At 35.6% G+C, this 23,353-nt stretch overlaps 2 pseudogenes; both read right to left on the reverse strand.

Annotated features, from left to right (window-relative positions):
• Window positions 1–943: 943 nt before the first annotated feature.
• On the reverse strand, window positions 944–23,036 carry LOC132067309 (small ribosomal subunit protein uS17-like; annotated as a pseudogene).
• On the reverse strand, window positions 4,892–12,516 carry LOC132066050 (small ribosomal subunit protein uS17-like; annotated as a pseudogene).
• Window positions 23,037–23,353: the final 317 nt, after the last annotated feature.

Below are 23,353 nucleotides of genomic sequence, written 5' to 3' on the forward strand. Positions count from 1 at the left end.
GAATAGAACTACTTCCTATATGTTGATCCCAGTGGCGGACAACTGACTTAACTGGAGACCCTAAACGGTATTTAGGATGAGTCCACTGATCAACAAATGGCTTCTATCTATAGGTTCTTTCATTATGGATCGGTCGACTTGTCTTGCTCACACACAATTAGGTAGCCTCATGGATCCCCTTTCTCAACCACTTCAGGACTATATTCGAGATTGTTGTAGCAAATGGACATTCTACAAATATACGATCTCGACTCCATTTGTGTTTGACAGAATACACAGGCTGGATCAATATTAAGCCCTCATTTGAGTAATTTGTAGTGCATGTTCCCAGTCCCATTGCTCTGCAATTGAGTTCCGTCTCTTCTAGCATCAAAAAAATTCTTAATCATCCAACAAGATTTGCTATGGTACAAGCACTTCCACAAAGACATAGTTACGGTTGTAAGGCAATTCAAATTTTTATGAAAACTAGTATGTTCATAAGAATCACAAGTCTCGGCCAAAAGAAAACTAAAAACAAGAATCTAGAAAACACCAACCTCAGTTAGTGGAGAAAAACATTAAGGAGTCATTTGGTTCGCGGACAAAGTTATCCGGTATTATACGTACCAATTATAATCCTAGGACTAAATTATCCCACATCAAAGATAGCCAAACGCAGGTGATTTCCCATTCAATAGGCGAATCAAGTTAAAATTTTAATAGAAATAAGTCTTACTAAGTTATTATTTTCCAATAAACTTCAAACAAGCAACACAAGCGTAGTAACTTTTGCACTCATTTTTAGAACATTGAGAATCACGATAAGAAAGTTTCCAATTGTGGCAATGAACCAATAGGCATCAATCTACATTTCTAGCGGACTAAGCTAAAAACAAATAGCTAAAGGGTGCCGCAAATTAGTAACTCAAGTGCCAATACAAGAGAGAAGCCACTAACTATATAATTCAATCACCAAACATCCTTTTCTTATATAGCGTTCAATCACAAACATCTTACAACCCAGTACATAGGCTTTAACAAAACTTGCTAGAATTAAGTTTCAAAATTTGAAGCACGAAGGAAAATTAATGAAGCAGTGAAAGCATAAAAGTCTCAACATCATCCCTAGAAGTAACAACTAAAATGGAAGCACCAAGCTCACATTTCGGTAAAAGCTTTTTTCCCCACCGAGACCAGTGGAACCACCTTCAAGACATTGAACCTCACGGTTTTGGACAAAGGCCTGTAAAACGAAAAATGTTACCACATACAATAACGAGAAAATAAAGAAAATTACCATAGCAAAATAAAAATAGAACGGTCCAACTGCACCCCCAATAATAACATGGTCACCCTCTTTCACACGGAAGCATGGTGATATGTGAGCTGGAATATTGGAGTGCCTCTTCTCATATACGACATATTAATTTACATGTTACAACTAACAAAAAAAGAGGAAGTTAAGCGACCAATATATTTAAAAGTGACAAGCTCTTGCCTCTGGTACTTCTTGACATAATGTAGGTAATTCCGTTGAACAATGATGGTTCTGTTCATCTTAGCACTGTGGCATGTACCAGCAAGGATACGACCTCAGATAGAAACATTGCAGTGAATGGGCATTTCTTGTCAATGTAAGTACCTAAATTCAAATAGACCAAACCATTAGGTTAGACCATAGAACAAAGAGAATTAAGCAATCATAGCCATTTTAAAATGCAGAAAAAAATTGCTTGCAATATACTTTTCTATATTTGAAAGCCAACATTAAGTTCATGCAACTTATTGTTAACAGGGTTTTAAAAAGCACGTAAATCTAAAGAGTCGTTGTGGAAAATTTACCATCTAAGCCAAACATAACTTGAGTGAAAGAATCCCAACGGATTATAAGCAATAACAAACCACGTTAAGATTCACGAGCAGAACATGTACAATTCTTTTTTATTGGCAAAAGGAATCATCACATGTACATAAATTAATCATTGTTGCTTTGTAAATATTTACTATCTTGGCAAATGAGAAATGAACGAAGCATAATCCAAAATTGCATTAAACACGTTCTACAACAAGCACAAGGTTTTGGCTTTTATTTTGTATACACCCTTCATCAATTCCTCTAACCCTTTGGCTAACTTCCTAATAGAAAGATTATGCCAACAACATTGATCAATCTTACCAATCCAACACATTACAAAAACATAATCTAGTTGGCATTCACTACATGAATCCAATACATCAAAGTAGAAAATGATACAGTAAAACTATATTCACTATACTACACAGATCAATCAACCATTCCTTAATCCCAAAATAATTGGCATTCACTACATTAATGTTATAGAATATCTGTTCTGCTTCAATCAGACCATCTGCAGATTAATTAAAAAACCTAATATCTAATATAAATGAGCAGTACTTAAGCCAACCAGATACAAGTGAAATACATATTAATTGAGCATGATAATTAGATGAAATGAAATGAATATTGACCTTCAGTAGCCTCACGAGGAGTCTTGAAGCCTAAGCCAATGCTCTTAAAGTATCGATTCCCTCCCTTTCCTGGCCTCTTTCCCTTACCAGTCTTCTTTGAGCTGCCAAACAAAAAACTCAAATCTTAGCCTCAAATTAATCTAATTTACGGAATTGAACGAACAAAGCATAGAGCATTGGTGAGGATACTGACCTTAGAAAAACACAAGGCTGCTTCAAAAAAGCCTTCTCAGTCTGCAACACAAAACAAATTCATTAGATTTTCTCTATACAAACTCATAATGTGACAGGCAACATGTGTGTGTGTGTGTGTGTGTGAAAGAGAGGAACCTGCTCCGCCATGATTGAAGGGTAGTTGAATTAAACGAGGAGAGATGCGTCGCAGCAAAAACCCTAATATGCAGCAGAGAGTGAGGACTTAGACAAACTTATGTACTCTATAGGCAGGATTGCTATATTGACTGTGGACTGGACTTAGAAAATGGGCTAATTTTTACAGATGGGCCCAAAATCCAACCAACTAAAATTGTAAACTTTCATAGGTACTCTATTTTAATATGGGTCATTTGCACGATATCTTTCAAAGGCAGTGGTCTTTAATTTTTTGCCTCTTCACTAAAAATTTCTTGATTTCGGGTTCGAATCGCAAGATAGAGCTTCGATTCGCAAGGCATGCAAAACTCTACCTCATATAGAGTTTCAAACTACCTTTTTTTTTTCTTTTTTTTTTTTAAGTAGTTGGAATTTTACAAACCACTGCCTTACGATTTTTTTTTTCTTACAACTTTGATGTCAGTTCGAACCCGAACCTCGGGTATTAAAGGAAAAAAAAATTAAAGACCAACTAATTTGAGGGTGAAAAATTGAAGACCATCAATGCCTTTGAAGGACAATCCACACAAAACAAATGTTTTAATATCGCTATTTAATATGTACCCATGTTTAAACCTTTTTTTTTTTTTTTTTGGTAAGTCAATCCAAAAAACTTCGGAACAACCTCTTAAGTTAGGTTTTGTGGATGACGAAAGCCTAAGTCTAAACAAATATGTATGAAGTATTTAATGGCTGAATTACTGAAATTCAGGCAAAAAATGATTGAATTCATTCACGCATAGCTGAAGTTCAGGCAAAAACGAAAAACTTCAATCATATGCGTTTGAAGTTAAAAAAAAAAAAAGAGGACTAAACTCCAGGTATTGTGCATGCACTTCAACCATATAACCATATAAAACTTGGGCAATTCTTCTTTTGGGGTGGTCTTTAAATTTTGCACCCTACATATGCTCTCAGCTCCTCTGGAGACTTCTGCATAGATGTGTAATGTGTTTAAAAATCTTATCAGTAATTGACCTCCCCTTTGAATTCTGAATAGAACTACTTCCTATATGTTGATCCCAGTGGCGGACAACTGACTTAACTGGAGAGCCTAAACGGTATTGAGGATGAGTCCACTGATCAACAAATGGCTTCTATCTATAGGTTCTTTCATTATGGATCGGTCGACTTGTCTTGCTCACACACAATTAGGTAGCCTCATGGATCCCCCTTCTCTTCAGGACTATATTTTAGATTGTTGTAGCAAATGGACATTCTACAAATATACGATCTCGACTCCATTTGTGTTTGACAGAATACACAGGCTGGATCAATATTAAGCCCTCATTTGAGTAATTTGAAGTGCATGTTCCCAGTCCCATTGCTCTGCAATTGAGTTCCGTCTCTTCTAGCATCAAAAAAATTCTTAATCATCCAACAAGACTGCTATGGTACAAGCACTTCCACAAAGACATAGTTACGGTTGTAAGGCAATTCAAAAATTTTATGAAAACTAGTATGTTCATAAGAATCACAAGTCTCTGACCGAAAGAAAACTAAAAACAAGAATCTAGAAAACACCAACCTCAGTTAGTGGAGAAAAACATTAAGGAGTCATTTGGTTCGCGGACAAAGTTATCCGATATTATACGTACCAATTATAATCCTAGAACCAAATTATCCCACATCCAAGATAGCCAAACGCAGGTGATTTCCCATTCAACAGGCGAATCAAGTTAAAATTTTAATAGAAATAAGTCTTACTAAGTTATTATTTTCCAATAAACTTCAAACAAGCAACACAAGCGTAGTAACTTTTGCACTCATTTTTAGAACATTGAGAATCTGCTGATAAGAAAGTTTCCAATTGTGGCAATGAACCAATAGGCATCAATCTACATTTCTAGCAGACTAAGCTCAAAACAAATAGCTAAAGGGCGCCGCAAATTAGTAACTCAAGTGCCAGTACAGTAGAGAAGCGCTGCTATATAATTCAATCACCAAACATCCTTTTCTTATAAGGCGTTCAATCACAAACATCTTACAACTGAAGGAAAATTAATGAAGTTTCAAAATTTGAAGCTCAAGGAAAATTAATGAAAAAGCATAAAAGTCTCAACATCATCCCTAGAAGTAACAACTAAAATGGAAGCACCAAGCTCACATTCCGGTAAAAGATTTTTTCCCACCACCAGCAGACCCTGCTGGAACCACCTTCAAGACATTGAACCTCACGGTTTTGGACAAAGGCCTGTAAAACAGAAAATGTTACCACATACAATAACAGAAAATAAAGAAAATTACTATAGCAAAATAAAAATAGAACGGTCCAAACCTGCACTGTCCAATAATAACATGGTCACCCTCTTTCACACGGAAGCATGGTGATATGTGAGCTGGAATATTGGAGTGCCTCTTCTCATATCTGACATATTAATTTACATGTTACAACTAACAAAAGAAGAAGTTAAGCAGCCAATATATTTAAAAGTGACAAGCTCTTGCCTCTGGTACTTCTTGACATAATGTAGGTAATTCCATCGAACAATGATGGTTCTGTTCATCTTAGCACTGTGGCATGTACCAGCAAAGGATACGACCTCGGATAGAAACATTGCCAGTGAATGGGCATTTCTTGTCAAGGTAAGTACCTAAATTCAAACAGACCAAACTATTAGGTTAGACCATAGAACAAAGAGAATTAAGCAATCATAGCCATTTTAAAATGCATAAAAAAATTGCTTGCAATATACTTTTCTATATTTGAAAGCCAACATTAAGTTCATGCAACTTATTGTTAACAGGGTTTTAAAAAGCACGTAAATCTAAAGAGTCGTTGTGGAAAATTTACCATCTAAGCCAAACATAACTTGAGTGAAAGAATCCCAACGGATTATAAGCAATAACAAACCACGTTAAGATTCACAAGCAGAACATGTACAATTCTTTCTTATTGGCAAAATGATGATCACATGTACATAAATTAATCATTGTTGCTTTGTAAATATTTACTATCTTGGCAAATGAGAAATGAACGAAGCATAATCCAGGTGAGGTTTTGGCTTTTTGAAGCCCTACAAGTTGCTTTTGGCTTGAATCATATGTACATCGATCAATCTTAATCCCATCTAGTTGGCATTCACTACATGAATCCAATACATCAAAGTAGAAAATGATACAGTAAAACTATATTCACTATACTACATAGATCAATCAACCATTCCTTAATCCCAAAATAATTGGCATTCACTAAGAATGTTATAGAATATACGTTCTCGCTTTCATCGGACCATCTGTACTAATTAAAAACCTAATATCTAATATAAATCGGCGGACTTAAGCCAACCAGATACAAGTGAAATACATATTAATTGAGCATGATAATTAGATGAAATGAAATGAATATTGACCTTCAGTAGCCTCACGAGGAGTCTTGAAGCCTAAGCCAATGCTCTTAAAGTTTTGATTCCCTCCCTTTCCTGGCCTCTTTCCCTTACCAGTCTTCTTTGAGCTGCTAAACAAAAAACTCAAATCTTAGCCTCAAATTAATCTAATTTACGGAATTGAACGAACAAAGCATAGAGCATTGGTGAGGATACCAAGAGACCTTAGAAAAACACCGGTCAAATTTTCATTGAACCCCAATTATACTAATTTGAGTCGCGTAGAGTGGAATTGAAATTATTAACATAAGTTAACGGAAATTATTTTCAGAATTTTGAGTATATACCTAGATTTTTATTTTATTTTACTCATCTATAGAATTACCTATATGTTGATTCCAGTGGCGGACAACTGACTTAACTGGAGAGCCTAAACGGTATTGAGGATGAGTCCACTGATCAACAAATGGCTTCTATCTACAGGTTCTTTCATTATGGATCGGTCGACTTGTCTTGCTCACACACAATTAGGTAGCCTCATGGATCCCCCTTCTCAACCACTTCAGGACTATATTTTAGATTGTTGTAGCAAATGGACATTCTACAAATATACGATCTCGACTCCATTTGTGTTTGACAGAATACACAGGCTGGATCAATATTAAGCCCTCATTTGAGTAATTTGAAGTGCATGTTCCCAGTCCCATTGCTCTGCAATTGAGTTCCGTCTCTTCTAGCATCAAAAAAATTCTTGATCATCCAACAAGACTGCTATGGTAAGCACTTCCACAAAGACGTAGTTACGGTTGTAAGGCAATTCAAAATTTTTGTAAAAACTAGTATGTTCATAAGAATCACAAGTCTCTAACCGAAAGAAAACTAAAAACAAGAATCTAGAAAACACCAACCTCAGTTAGTGGAGAAAAACATTAAGGAGTCATTTGGTTCGCGGACAAAGTTATCTGGTATTATACGTACCAATTATAATCCTAGGACTAAATTATCCCACATCAAAGATAGCCAAACGGAGGTGATTTCCCATTCAACAGGCTAATCAAGTTAAAATTTTAATAGAAATAAGTCTTACTAAGTTATTATTTTCCAATAAACTTCAAACAAGCAACACAAGCGTAGTAACTTTTGCACTCATTTTTAGAACATTGAGAATCACGATAAGAAAGTTTCCAATTGTGGCAATGAACCAATAGGCATCAATCTACATTTCTAGCAGACTAAGCTCAAAACAAATAGCTAAAGGGCGCCGCAAATTAATAACTCAAGTGCCAGTACAGTAGAGAAGCGCTGCTCTATAATTCAATCACCTAACATCCTTTTCTTATAAGGCGTTCAATCACAAACATCTTACAACTGAAGGAAAATTAATGAAGCAGTGAAAGCATAAAAGTCTCAACATCATCCCTAGAAGTAACAACTAAAATGGAAGCAGCCTGGTGTTTTTCTAAGGTCAGTATCCTCACCAATGCTCTATGCTTTGTTCGTTCAATTCCGTAAATTAGATTAATTTGAGGCTAAGATTTGAGTTTTTTGTTTAGTAGCTCAAAGAAGACCGGTAAGGGAAAGAGGCCGGAAAGGGAGGAATCGAAACTTTAAGAGCATTGGCTTCGGCTTCAAGACTCCTCGTGGCTACCTGAAGGTCAATATTCATTTCATTTCATCTAATTATCATGCTCAATTAATATGTATTTCACTTGTATCTGGTTGGCTTAAGTACTGCTGATTTATATTAGATGTTAGGTTTGTTAATTAGTCTACAGATGGTCTGATTGAAGCAGAACAGATATTCTTAGTGAATGCCAATTATTTTGGGATTAAGGAATGGTTGATTGATCTATGTAGTATAGTGAATATAGTTTTACTGTATCATTTTCTACTTTGATGTATTGGATTCATGTAGTGAATGCCAACAAGATGGGATTAAGATTGATCGATGTACATATGATTCAAGCCAAAAGCAACTTGTAGGGCTTCAAAAAGCCAAAACCTCACCTGATTATGCTTCGTTCATTTGTCATTTGCCAAGATAGTAAATATTTACAAAGCAACAATGATCACTTTATGTACATGTGATGATTCCTTTTGCCAATAAAAAAGAATTGTATATGTTCTGCTTGTGAATCTTAACGTGGTTTGTTATTGCTTATAATCCGTTAGGATTCTTTCACTCAAGTTAAGTTTGGCTTAGATGGTAAATTTTCCACAACGACTTTTTAGATTTACGTGCTTTTTAAAACCCTGTTAACAATAAGTTGCATGAACTTAATGTTGGCTTTCAAATATAGAAAAGTATATTGCAAGCAATTTTTTTCTGCATTTTAAAATGGCTATGATTGCTTAATTCTCTTTGTTCTATGGTCTAACCTAATGGTTTGGTCTGTTTGAATTTAGGTACTTACATTGACAAGAAATGCCCATTCACTGGCAATGTTTCTATCCGAGGTCGTATCCTTGCTGGTACATGCCACAGTGCTAAGATGAACAGAACCATCATTGTTCGACGGAATTACCTACATTATGTCAAGAAGTAACAGAGGCAAGAGCTTGGCACTTTTAAATATATTGGTCGCTTAACTTCTTCTTTTTCCCGTTGCTATAGTGATAATGCAACGGTTTTAGTTATTGAACGCCTTATACACTACAACGGCTTGCGTTACAATAGGTCTATTGTGACGGTTAATTGTGACGGTTTGTAAAACCGTTGCAATATATTATCCTACCGCAACGGTTTGCTCTTCACGATTATTGCAACGATCATGTATCTACGGGAACAGATATGAACCGTTGCAATATAGATTTTTGCATCGGTTATTCAACGCTATTGCAACGCTCATTTCTGACTATTCAACTATTGCTTCTTCCTATTGCAACGGTTGTTATAGAGCTAATGCAACGGCTATATAATATTGCAACGATTATTTTTAGGACTATTGCAACAATTATTAGAATTCTACTGCAACGGGTATTGTAGGTCTACCGCAACATATATTATGGGGCTACCGTGACGTTATTGCGGTGCTACTGCAACGAGTATTATGATGCTACCGCAACGGATATTATGGTTCTACCGCAAATGTACTATAGAGGGCTAACACAATATAGACCACATATATATCCGACATCACTAAAATAATAACTCAAGATCCGACATCACAACGAAATAATAATTCAAGATCCAACATCATACCAAAATAATAATCTAAGATTCGACATCGTATATACCAAAATAATAATTCAAGATCCGACGTCATACCAAAATACTAATACAAGATCCAACATCGATCATACCAAAATAATAATCCAAGAGGTCAAGTAATATACATAAAAAGCAAAATATCAAGATAATGTTTGACCATTCAAGAGGTGGAACACGAAGTCTTCAATTTTCCAAAAAATTAACCCAATCCTCCTTAGTCGATCACGTATCTTCACTTCTTTCATCCCCTTGTTCAATTTCACCACCTACAAAAAATTGATAAGGAAAAATGATTTAGAAAAGCTTTCATAAAAGAATTAAATCTCTACAATGCATACATACTAATGATGACAAGACTAGAAATGAATATACTCTTAGTCATATTCAAAGGTATTAGTGTTCACTTGACAACCATATTCAAACACACACCCTATTCAAACACACACCCTAATGTACTGGACAGCCATATCTCCGGTATAATCAAAGGTTGCAAAATGAGAGAATGGATGATATATGAATATTTCTCCGCTCAGCCAGCAATGAATGTAAATAAAGAATAGAATAAAGCCGCAGCCGAAGAAGAAGAATAAGCAGATACAGCAGCCCGCGACCAAGACTCAGAAGAAGAAATTTTAGACTAAGAAGAAACAAGAAATTTAACAAAATGAATATCAAGAATAATCGGCCAGAAGAAGACCACCAAACAAGTCAAGTTTGTGGCCGATGTGAAGCGAAAGACACCACTAATAAAGGAGGGAGTGATAGGCATATTATCATAGTTAGTAGCTATTCTAACAACACATAGAATCGAAAACTTTAAGATGCGCAAATAGTCTTAGTCATATTCAAAGGTATTAGTGTTCACTTGACAACCTTATTCAAACACACACCCTAATGCACTTTGACAGCCCATATCTCCGGTATAATCAAAGGTTGCAAAATGAGAGAATGGATGTTATATGAATGTTTCTCCGCTCCCAGAAATCAAGCCAAAGAGCAGCAATGCAGCAGCGGCAATGAAGAATTTCAACAAAGAAGAAGAAGAAGCAGCCGCAAATAGCCGCGAAAGAAAAGCCAGAAGAAGAACCAAACAAGCCAAATAGCCAAGAAGGAAGACCAGAATAAAGGAGGAGTGATAGGCATATTATCATAGTTAGTAGCTATTCTAACAACACATAGAATCGAAAACTTTAAGATGCAAATAGTCTTAGTCATATTCAAAGGTATTAGTGTTCACTTGAAACAATTCAAACACACACCCTAATGCAAACATATCTCTATAAAGGAGGAGTGATAGGCATATTATCATAGTTAGTAGCTATTCTAACAACACATAGAATCGAAAACTTTAAGATGCGCAAATAGTCTTAGTCATATTCAAAGGTATTAGTGTTCACTTGACAACCTTATTCAAACACACACCCTAATGCTTTAAGATGCTCATATCTACACATTCGGTATAATCAAAGGTTGCAAAATGAGAGAATGGATGATATATGAATATTTCTCCGCTATCAAGAAAATCGATTAAATTCATTATATAGCAGATCTTATATGAGGTCCCCTTTAAACATATACTATTTTACTCGAATATACAAATAGGTATGCACATAGTTATAAACAGGGCACGTAACATACATATACACTGAAACATGATTCGAAAGAGGATTGCATTTTTAAGACAAATGAACACACATTTTTAACATAAAAAGCAAAGCATAACTTTTTCTTTCCTTCACTTTCCTTTTGTCAATACCTTCATCTCAACCTTTCAGCCTTAAAAAAGGGAAAGAAAAGGGGACCCCCAAGACACCAGAGAATGCTCATCAGTCATTCCTCCTAGAAAATTAATTCATAAAATGGTACAAACTGCAGAAACCGAGATGAAACTTCCAACTATTGTTTAGATCGGGGTACCAACAAAAGCAGGGCATTTGGTCTAGTGGTATGTTTCTCGCTTTGGGTGCGAGAGGTCCCGAGTTCGATTCTTGGAATGCCCCTAGTTAATACAAGTTTTTACTTCAATTTTACTACTTGCAACTTGCAGCTCTGATCCTTCACTCTATATTCAAATAAAGCGAGCCATTAATTGCTAACCTAATTCGATTGGCTAGGGATCTCTAAGATACACTTCATATTTCCTTTTATAGCCTTGGAATTATCAAAAAAATGCTATAATTTATCCTTTTTAGTTTGCGGATATATATACGGAACACACGTATGTGCATGCAACTTATCGGCAACTTTTTTTTCCAAGTTTTAGTTTAATTTTACCATGTTCATTGTATAGGAATTTGTAGAACCAATATAAGTCACTATATCGCAACGGAGAAGAAGTGAGACTAACCTTAATTGTTGCTATCTACTTGTGGGGCGTACGTAGCTTCTCCCGGTGAAGGCGCACACAATGCTTTGCTAGCATGTCCGGACTAATTAATCCCGCACGTTGGAGTTTTTCAATTACTTTTGAAGTAATGTCTCGCGAACTCCTCAAAGAACTTCGCTCGCATAGTTCTCTTTTGTTCCTCCATTTGTTCCTCCATTTTTTGGATCCTTTCTTGCATTTCTTGCACTACATCATTTGTGGCATTTGAAGTTGGTTCAAAAGTTCCAGCTTTTCCTTTCAAAGAAGTCTTTGTAACCCCCGTCCATATAGTCTTAGACGTCCCGGATGTTCTGGACCCATAACGGCTGAGTATGCATCAACAAGCTGACTACCATCTGCGCTTAGTTGTGTTTCAATTTCCTCCATTTCAGCCTAACAAAGACAATCCAACAACCGCACTCAAGCAAACAAAAACTAACAATAAATAATAGATTTCAATAAAAACTTGCAATACATAATATACATACAATTTTACTAGTTGTGTCTTCATTTGACTCCTTGTACAAGCGCCCGGTTTCCTTGCTCTTGTTTCCACAAAGATCTCCTTAAGTGATACATTTCCCTTGGTTTTTTCCTAGTCACATCAAAATGGATATAAAAAATCGCTTAAAATGACAGGTTAAGACTTAATAAAAAAAAATAAAAAAAAGAGAACACACCAATTTATTGCGGACTAAAGCGAAACTTTTTTTGCCGACTGTGTGCGGATTCAACAACTTCTTCCGATTCTCAGCATTTGTTTTAGACATTTTCTACGCAACGAGACAAGAAGATAAGAAGAGAAATTACAAGAAAAAAGAAAGCGAAGAGCGTAGCGATACTGCAGCAGAGAAGAGAAAGGTAAAAAAAAAACCTACAACGACGACCATATCGCAACGAAAGAGAAGACGGAGAGAGAGAAGGACACTTGCACCGAGAAGACAAATGTATTCGGAAATATATTTTACCCGGAATTTCTCGGACTTCCAATATTCGAGGAGCTCTTTAAATTGACATTCCGGAATATGACCCGGCCTTTTTGCCATTATGATTTCATCGGAACTTTTGGTTTGTAACAAAGTTTCTTCAAGTCACTTTTATGCCTTCTCCAAGCAAAGCATGAATTGCATTCAAAGTCCACTTTTTGCCGGCTTCGGAATATCATATTTCTCCTACAATTTTGTGTCATTTTGTCGGATAAACAATACTTTTAACGGATACTTAAATATTGGAAACTTCAAACCTTGGTATATATCCATAAATCATCTTTTGTGTCCATTTTCCTCCAATCAAGTATATCAAATGGGCAAAGGGTCGCGATCCTCGCTAATGTACCGAGGAAGCTACCAAACTCTATTACAACATCTTCGATAGGACCAATAGGTTGATTGAGCCTATTCGGTAGGATCAATTTACGCTCATGTCGGCTATGCACACTATGCATTTGCGTTACGCCTCTTTTTCTTTTCTCGAGTCGAAGGGCCTAAAGTTAAAAGAAAATGTAAGAAATTAGAAGTCATGGATGAATTTAATAAGTTCGTAAGCTATGTGTTACCTCGCTTCGATTGTTCATTTGTGGGAGGAATTGTAGAATCCATTTGCATTTCGTCCTCGACGGGCCGTTCGTCCTCGACGGCTCGTTGCTCCTCGACGGGCTGTTCTACATGTTGCTCTTCTACAAGTTGCTCACTTTGGTTAGCTTGTGGTGCTACTGGCGCCGTTCTCCAATTAATTCTAGCAGATGATCTCTCTCGACCTTATAGCTTGAACAGTTTCGTTTGTGGTTAATAATCGCCGTTTTTTTTTGCCAAGTATGACAATGAACCGGTTTAGCATATGCTCTGTTTGAGCTGTTTTGCTTCTTGTTGAAGGCCCTTGTTGATTCATGACTATCCAGATCCGTGTAAATCTAAGACCGAACAAGTGAGAAAATGCGACGACAAAAATAATAAGCATGATACATATTATTAAAAATCTGATATAACACATGATGAAGATGTTGAAGATCATGATAAGATCACTGATCATGATAAGGTTACTTAGGATAAGTACAATCTTATTATTGTTATTGTTAAGTAGTTGTGATAAGCTTAAGTAATAGAGTTTAGTTAAATGTATAACTCTATCATAGACTAGTTTCCTTCATGCATTAGAAGTGTGCTATACGAGTGGTGCATGTGTATAAACTATCGCTAGCAAAGGTAAAAGCAATGACAAAGCTAGTGATAAAAGTTGTGAGAAAGCCAGTGATAGTAGTGATGATTGGGAACAAAAGGATGTGTTGCTTTGAGAAGTTGGATTTCGGTACTCTATCGAAGAAACCATGAGCCAATGTTTCCGCCTAAGGTGATCACAACACCAACATCTAGATACCATGCTATATCCCATTCTCCAAATAACATAATTTAGTGGTAATTTAAATTACCAGGCTCTACATAGAAAATGATACCTTTAAAGGCTCCTTTGACTCATATGTACTGGAATATATCATTTCGTTGTGTACTGAATTCTCCCTTGGTATCCCGTCTTCATATTTGTTTATCTATCTCTATTTGCTCTGCTTAGGAGGCTTGATATTATCCAATATGTATTGAGCTAAATCTTCATATAAACATCCCTTTAGTTTCTGTTTTTCCCATTTGCCATGCCACATTCTGCTATTGATATCCTCATTACACCAAAAGTCAGGTGGTGTTACAAAATATAGATCCCCTAGTCGTATCTAATTATCAAATGAAAAACATGAGCCAATGTTTCCGCCTAAGGTGATCACAACACCAACATCTAGATACCATGCTATATCCCTAGTGATGTTTGGCATGCCCGTACTTGGGCATCCAAACTCTAAGTTTTTAGAAGTTTTAGACAAAAATAAGTGTATCAATATCACTTGTTAGAATAAAAGTCCTACTGTTTGTGTTAGTTGTCAAATGGGAAAAGGTTGTAAATAGGGCCGAACACGAAAAACCGAAAAACCGAACCAAACCGATAACCAAACCGAACCGGAAAAAAAAACCGACATTTATTTGGTTTGATTTGGTTTGGTTTTTAAATTTAAAAACCGACTATATTTGGTTTGGTTTTGGTTTCAAGTCTTAAAAAACCGAAAAAAACCGAACCAAACCGACTTTATATATTATGTTAAAAATTAAATTTGTATATATATATGTATGTATTTTAATTTTTTTATGAAAACATTACAATTTATATTATGTTTTTATACTCTTGGGCCATGCTTTTGAATTAAACTAATCATTTTTTTGCACGGATTGCCCTTCTTTTGGGGTGGTCTTTAAATTTTGCCCCTCATCTTTGTGTTCTTTAAGTTTTGCCCTTCGCTTGGATACCTGAGGTTCTGGGTTCGAACCCCCGCTCAGGCATAAAATAAAAAAATAATTTCGCAAGACAAAACTGGGGAGAGTGTATGCCGGATCCAAAGATACAATCCTTAAGGAAAAACCAAAGTTATGCCGGAGGGGGCAGACTTTGCCTTGAGACATTTTTTTTTTTTTTTTTTTTAACTTTTCAAGGCACACTTTTAGTTAAGGCATACTTTTGGTTATGCCTTAATTAAAAGTATGCCCCATAAGGCATAGTTCCTTAAGGAAAAATTTTGCCCCATAAGGCAAAACTAAATTATGCCTTGAGGAAAAGTTATGCCCCCTCCGCATAACTTTAGTTTTTCCTTAAGGAAGTTATGCCGGAGGGGCGACTTTGCCTTGAGACATTTTTTTTTTTTTTTTTTTTTAACTTTTCAAGGCACACTTTTAGTTAAGGCATACTTTTGGTTATACCTTAATTAAAAGTCTGCCCCATAAGGCATAATTCCTTAAGGAAAAGTTTTGCCCCATAAGGCAAAACTAAATTATGCCTTGAGGAAAAGTTATGCCCCCTCCGGCATAACTTTAGTTTTTCCTTAAGGAAGTTATGCCGGAGGGGGCAGACTTTGCCTTGAGACATTTTTTTTTTTTTTTTAAACTTTTCAAGGCACACTTTTAGTTAAGGCATACTTTTGGTTATACCTTAATTAAAAGTCTGCCCCATAAGGCATAATTCCTTAAGGAAAAGTTTTGCCCCATAAGGCAAAACTAAATTATGCCTTGAGGAAAAGTTATGCCCCCTCCGCATAACTTTAGTTTTTCCTTAAGGAAGTTATGCCGGAGGGGGCAGACTTTGCCTTGAGACATTTTTTTTTTTTTTTTGGTTTTTTCAAGGCACACTTTTAGTTAAGGCATACTTTTGGTTATGCCTTAATTAAAAGTCTGCCCCATAAGGCATAGTTTCTTAAGGAAAAGTTTTGCTCCATAAGGCATAACTAAACTATGTCTTGAGGAAAAGTTATGCCCCCTCCGGCATAACTTTAGTTTTTCCTTAAGAAGTTATGCCGGAGGGGGTCAACACTCCCTCCAAAATGGCCTTGAGAAATTATTTTTTTATTTTATGCTTAAGTGGGGGTTCGAACCCAGAACCTCAGGTATCCAAGCTAAGGGCAAAACTTAAAGACCACAAATATGAGGGGCAAAATTTAAAGACCGCAAATATGAGGGGCAAAATTTAAAGACCACCCCAAAAGAAGGGCAATTCGCACTAATTGCTCTACTGTTCTTGGCAATACTACCAATTTGTTTTGTGCTTGCTCTACTGTTCTTGGCAATACTACCCATTGCTAAGAATAAGTATGCTCCTGAGTTTAGTTTCAGGAGTGAGTGTTCTTGGCAATACTATTTCACACGAGTTTAAATTTAGATAGTGACTACGATGTATTTTAAAAAACCGACAAAAACCGAAAAAACCGATAAAAACCGACAAAAACCGAATAGTAAACCGATATAGTTTGGTTTGGTTTGGTTTGACAATTTGAATAACCGACTCAATTGGTTTGGTTATTTTTTAAATAAAAACCGATCCAAACCGAACCGTGAGCACCCCTAGTTGTAAATTGCCTTTTGGCTTGAGAAATAAGATTGAAAAGGAACCTTAAGAAAATCAGAATTGTTTGAGGTGTTTGTCAAGTTCTAGAAAATGGTTGAGAAACTACTTTTCTAAAAGCATTAAAGTGTTTCAAAGTGATGGAGGGGTGAGTTTTCTAGCATTGTAGGAAGTCAATATTTGACACCGACTCACCTCGGCATATAACTCATGTTTGACGTCAACCTTGCTAGCCGGTTCATGCAGGATCCCAACTCTATTTGCACTTTCGAGTTGTCAAAAAGGATACTAAGATATGTACAAGGAACTATTTCTCATGGGCTATGTATTATATCTCAATCCTCATTCGGTATGTATGGCTTCTCGGATGCGATTGGGCGGGGTGTGCAACAACAAGATAAGATCCACCAACAACACATATATGTTGGTGCAAATTGTGTATCCCGTCCTCTAGGAAGCAAAACACAATGGCAAGGGTCAAGTGCGGCACATTTTAGCAAGGTCTTAGCATCGTAGGCCGAATATAGAGCCTTAGATTTTAAGAACTCACATGGATAACTTATATTTTGCAGATATTGGAATCTACCTCAAGTGTCTTATGCTCCTACAATCGTCTAAGAAGCCCAAACACATATGTAGGATCAAGCATGGTTCTAAGAAGACATATAGAATAATCAAGACAAGTTCTTAACCACGTAGTTTTAAGCCCTTTCAAACAAGTTCTAAACTTAAAACAATTTCAAACACTACTTAAACATCTATTTAGTAGGGTTTAACGAGCATTCCGTTTTCAATCAAGGTTTGTCAAAGTTTAATCAGCTTTAGTCAATTTTTAGTTCTTCAAAATCACCTCGGCAGATAGCAAGTTTGACGACTAACAAGAATTTCTAGGACACCATAAACTTGTTCTATTTCCGAAGTTGCACAAATAAAAAAAAAAAAAAAAAAAAAAAATCAATTGCTAATACGGACACTATAATCAAAGTTGCAAACAGGACGCGAAAGAAGGAACAGATAAAATCACCAACAACACTAATCCTTTGGTCAAGAACATAAGCCCTTCCCCGACAACCTTGAAATCAAATGACAAAGGTAAGAAGTTAAAGCACATTTTAGAAATTCTTAGCATCGTAGAATTTATTTTGTCTCTACCATTTTAAGACTTAGGGTGAAACAATCGAGCTACAAGTTCCAAAGTGTCTTATGGCCACGATTGAGTATCCTATGGTCAAAACGGTTCATTTTGCAACTTTTAATCCTCAAGGCCATGCATTGGCTAGTTACACCTCAATCTACACAAAACAAGTTCTATGGAGTGTCAAATTTTAAATTGAAGCAAATAATAACATTAAGAGGCCATTATCATGAGATCAGCATCTATTTACGCACAAGAAAAGAGATATCGTTTATCAATAACATGATAACAAAGTTTTGCTTCTTGTTCTTAGATTTGAAGGAAAATACCTAAGAGATAGAGTGAAAGACTAGAACCCGAATTTTTGTTGGTCTCCGTGAAGTTAAAGATTCCTCGGAGATATTGCGAAATATGGATACCCTATATGAATATAAGAAAAAAAGACTTAATAAGTTTGTCATCAATAAAAATCTCAAACAGAATATACGAAAGAAAGATAACATAATGTATCATACGAATTTGTGTGCACTAATTTAGAGACAAACATGAAGGTAAGCACATTAACAGAAGCTACCTAGTCAAGAAAAACATACTGTCCAATATAAGTGACAGAACTAAAGTGTTTCAAACATCAAACTGATTAACAGATATATCATGAGCATAAAAATTCAGTACTTCAGCTTGTTGCAATGTACAGCTCCAACAATTTGAACAAAACAATTTAAATCCACTTTGAAATACCCCACATTTACTTCGACATGTCTCCTAATATTGCTCGGTTACTCGACTTCACCGCCGAATAGATTTCCCTATCGTATATTTATCATATCCGAAACTAAAATCCACAAACAAATGCTTGAAGATATTTTCTTTCTACAAAAACCTAGACTTTCAAGAATGATTCAACAAAATGGAAGAAAAACAACAATTCCATGGCTAGACTACATAAAGTTCCCATTTTTTTCAAATCCACAAACTAAAATCCACAAACAAAAACATGCAAATGCAAAAGAACCTTTCTTTCCTTAAAAATCCAGGTCTGAACTTTGAAGGATGATCCCAAGAAAATGGAAGTAAAGATCACATTTTATCACACCCATAAACTAAAATCCACAAACAAATGCAGAAGATTTTTTGTTTCCACAAAAACCCGTTCACAAATTTCAAAAATGGTCCAAGAAAATGAAAGAAAAAGGTAAATTCTACAGCTACACTACTTAGATATCCCATTTTTTTTCACACCCAGAAATTAATTCACAACCAAATGCAGTAGATATTTTGTTTCCAAAAAAAAAAAAAAAACAAAAAAAACGCAGAGCATATAGATTCAAGTTGCTGTACGAAAATCAACAATTCCATAGCTACGCTACATAAAGTTAACATTCTTATCACACCAAGAAACTAAAAATCCACAAACAAACTCATAGAATTTCTGATTTTTAAAAATACTACAACAATAATACATGTTAAGAGAGACAACGATGAAGACAACGATGATGCAAACCCGTTGATGCAAAAGGCTAGAACACTAATTAGTCAAGACCACGATGAATTTTGCTTGACAAGCTTCAAATCGAATAAATTAGTCACATTGCTAAAGAAAACCCATTGTTAAAAGCTTCAACCGAGAAGAAATATTAGATGAAACGTTTCCACCGATATGTTTTTATTCGAGATACGATCAACTTTTTGGTCAATATTTTTTATTTAGTTGGCGGGTCCAATAGAATAAGTGGAGGGAAAAATATTGGGGGAAATATTGGGGGAAAGAAAAAACGTCCCAATAGCTAAATTTTCTTATATGACTGTTGCAATAGAATTCTCTATTGCAACGGTTCCAATACCCGTTACTAAATGTACGTCTATAGCATCGGTTATATGACTAACGCGACGGTTTAATTTTAAAAATGTGCTGTTAGGTCAAAGTGTACTTGCAACGGTTAAAACCGATGCAAAATACACTCTATTGCGACGGTTTATTAACTTAAAAAACCGTTGCTAAAAAGAAAAGGATGTTTGGTGATTGAATTATATAGCCGTTGCTATAGGCCTATTTTCTCTAGATTCTTGTTTTTAGTTTTCTTTCGGTCAGAAACTTGTGATTCTTATGAACATACTAGTTTTCATAAAAATTTTGAATTGCCTTACAACCGTAACTACGTCTTTGTGGAAGTGCTTGTACCATAGCAGTCTTGTTAGATGATGAAGAATTTTTTTGATGCTAGAAGAGATTTTAACTCAATTGCAGAGCAATGGGACTGGGAACATGCACTTCAAATTACTCAAATGAGGGCTTAATATTGATCCAGCCTGTGTATTCTGTCAAACACAAATGGAGTCGAGATCGTATATTTGTAGAATGTCCATTTGCTACAACAATCTAAAATATAGTCCTGAAGAGAAGGGGGATCCATGAGGCTTCCTAATTGTGTGTGAGGATGACAAGTCGACCGATCCATAATGAAAGAACCTATAGATAGAAGCCATTTGTTGATCAGTGGACTCATCCTCAATACCGTTTAGGCTCTCCAGTTAAGTCAGTTGTCCGCCACTGGGATCAATATATAGGAAGTAGTTCTATTCAGAATTCAAAGGGGAGGTCAGTTGCTGATAAGATTTTTAAACACATTACACATCTATGCAGAAGTCTCCAGAGGAGCTGAGAGCATATGTAGGGTGCAAAATTTAAAGACCACCCCAAAAGAAGGGCAATTCTGTGAATTGCCCAAGTTTTATATGGTTATATGGTTGAAGTGCATGCACAATACCTAAAGTTTAGTCTCTCTCTCTCTCTCTCTCTCTCTCTTTTTTTTTTTTTTTTTTTTTTTTTTTTTTTTAACTTCAAACGCATATGATTGAAGTTTTTCGTTTTTGCCTGAACTTCAGCTATGCGTGAATGAATTCAATCATTTTTTGCCTGAATTTCAATAATTCAACCATTAAATACTTCATACATATTTGTTTAGACTTAGGCTTTCGTCATCCACAAAACCTAACTTAAGAAGTTGTTCCGAAGTGGATTGACGTACCAAAAAAAAAAAGGTTTAAACATGGATACATATTAAATAGCGATATTAAAACATTTGTTTTGTATGGATTGTCCTTCAAAGGCACTAGTCTTTAATTTTTCACCCTCAAATTGGTGGTCTTTAATTTTTTTTCCTTTGCCTAATAACCCGAGGTTCTGGGTTCGAACTCTAGCTCAGTAAAAAAAAAAAAAAAATCGTAAGGCAATAGTTTTTAAAATTCCAACTACGTAAAAAGAAAAAAAGGTAGTTTGAAACTCTATATGAGGTAGAGTTTTGCATGCCTTGCGATTCGAACCCGAAATCAAGAAATTTTTAGTGAAGAGGCAAAAAATTAAAGACCACTGCCTTTGAAAGGTATCGTGCAAATGACCCATATTAAAATAGAGTACCTATGAAAGTTTACAATTTTAGTTGGTTGGATTTTGGGCCCATCTGTAAAAATTAGCCCATTTTCTAAGTCCAGTCCACAGTCAATATAGCAATCCTGCCTATAGAGTACATAAGTTTGTCTAAGTCCTCACTCTCTGCTGCATATTAGGGTTTTTGCTGCGGCGCATCTCTACTCGTTTAATTCAACTACCCTTCAATCATGGCGGAGCAGGTTCCTCTCTTGCACACACATACACACATGTCGCCTGTCACATTATGAGTTTGTATAGAGAAAATCTAATGAATTTATTTTGTGTTGCAGACTGAGAAGGCTTTTTTGGAAGCACCGGTGTTTTTCTAAGGTCGTATCCTCACCAATGCTCTATGCTTTGTTCGTTCAATTTCGTAAATTAGATTAATTTGAGGCTAAGATTTGAGTTTTTTGTTTGGCGTCAAAGAAGATCGGTAAGGGAAAAGGCCGTGAAAGGGAGGGAATCGATACTTTAGGAGCATTGGCTTGGGCTTCAAGACTCCTCGTAAGGCTACTGAAGGTCAATATTCATTTCATTTCATCTAATTATCATGCTCAATTAATATGTATTTCACTTGTATCTGGTTGGTCAAGTACTTGCCGATTTATATTAGATATTAGGTTTTTAATTAATGCAGATGGTCCGATTGGAAGGTAACATATATTCTATAACATTAATGTAGTGAATGCCAATTATTTTGGGATTAAGGAATGGTTGATTGATCTATGTAGTATAGTGAATATAGTTTTACTGTATCATTTTCTACTTTGATGTATTGGATTCATGTAGTGAATGCCAACTAGATGGGATTAAGATTGATCGATGTATATATGATTCAAGCCAAAAGAAACTGGCCTACCGATCCTGGATTATGTTTTTGTAATGTAGTTGGCAGTTGGTATATTCTGTATTAAGAAGTTTTAGTTTTTGCAATGTTGTTGGCATTTGGTAATCTTTCTATTAGGAAGTTATTTTGTTAACCAGTGTGGCCATACTGGAGGGTTAGAGGAATTGATGATTGTGGAGTGTATACAAAATATTGTTTGATGCAATTTGAGTACATCAGGGAAAACATATTATGCTTGTTGTAGAACGTGTTTAATGCAATTTTGTTATTTCATTTCATCCATTGTGCTTCGTTCATTTCTCATTTTCCAAGATAGTAAATATTTATAAAGCACATGATCACTTTATGTACATGTGATGATTCCTTTTGCCAATAAAAAAGAATTGTACATGTTCTGCTTGTGAATCTTAACGTGGTTTGTTATTGCTTATAATTCGTTAGGATTCTTTCAATTTAGTTATGTTTGGCTTAGATAGTAAAATTTCCAGAACGATGATACGCTCAAATTACACCTATTAATGGCGTAAAGCAGACATTGTCAAATATAGTAACCCAAACAAGGTTAGGGTCGAATCCCACAGGGAATATGGAGAGAAAAGGGTACTAATTGTATGCGATACTAGTCTTTAAAGGCTTTAATCCTATTCCGAATATTTTGGAAAGAGATTTGGTTTGTAACAGCTATTTTGAAGTGTTTGGAATTCCTTTAGATTTTGAGAACCAAAGTTGTGTCCCCGCGATGATTAGATGTTATGCTATGGGTGTCAATATGATATATTTCTAATGGGTCGAGGTTATGCATGCACTTAATCTCTAATACACTTTCTAATATTTTCCAATAGTTAGAAAGTATTTCTTTTCATGATTTTCCTAAATGCAGGGAAGTTATAAATAAGGTTGATTAAATATGCCAAGTAGAACTCGTCTTATTCCTAAGCGAGTTCATTAAACGAGGGTTAGCGCCCCGAGTCCCTGTTATATTATCTCAAATCACACCCTAGTTCATCTTTCCAAATAAACTAGGGTTTGTGCATGAATAAGTGTTTGCAACCACTTATAGAACAATGAATACTAGAAATAATAAAACACATCACAACCCATTATATATATATATATATATATATATATATATATACACAATGTTAGATACCCATTACATAGCACCCATCATTTGGGTCCACAACTTTGATTAAAGTAACTACTCACACATTATGGTCTCAAAAGTAGCAAGCAATAAATGAGACATAAAGCTTACAAAGTGTAATG

The sequence above is a fragment of the Lycium ferocissimum genome, chromosome 8 (assembly GCF_029784015.1).
Source record: "Lycium ferocissimum isolate CSIRO_LF1 chromosome 8, AGI_CSIRO_Lferr_CH_V1, whole genome shotgun sequence".
Taxonomy (NCBI): domain Eukaryota; kingdom Viridiplantae; phylum Streptophyta; class Magnoliopsida; order Solanales; family Solanaceae; genus Lycium; species Lycium ferocissimum.